Genomic DNA, 420 nt, shown 5'->3' with positions numbered 1-420 from the left:
ATTTTCGAAATGATGTGAAGTTCCGTAGACGTGGTTAACATAGCTTGCATACTGGTATTTGATGTCATTCTCAACATCGGTCTCGAAAAAAAAGGAAGAATTGACATGCATAGTATCCCTCTTTAGTGTAACGCCAATTAGGTCGAAACTCTGTTTTTAAATTACAGCTTAATTTAAATATATTTTTAAATAATAATTACACTGTCCTTTCATGAGATGTAATATAATTATACGTAGACTTATCGAATTTTCTGATATTAATACAAATATTAAATGAAAATCTATATTTATTATTTATTATTGATATATTGTAGGTTGAACAAGTTTTTTCGTACTAAACTATTATTGCACATCTTTACTCGATAATGCATATGGAAAGATATATCTTTATTCATATAAGTATATTTTGGTCTGAAAATT

The sequence above is a fragment of the Sesamum indicum genome, linkage group LG2 (genome assembly GCF_000512975.1).
Source record: "Sesamum indicum cultivar Zhongzhi No. 13 linkage group LG2, S_indicum_v1.0, whole genome shotgun sequence".
In the NCBI taxonomy this organism is placed as follows: Eukaryota; Viridiplantae; Streptophyta; class Magnoliopsida; order Lamiales; family Pedaliaceae; genus Sesamum; species Sesamum indicum.
The sequence above is the reverse complement of the archived record's forward strand: the minus strand, read 5'-3'. Positions refer to the sequence as shown.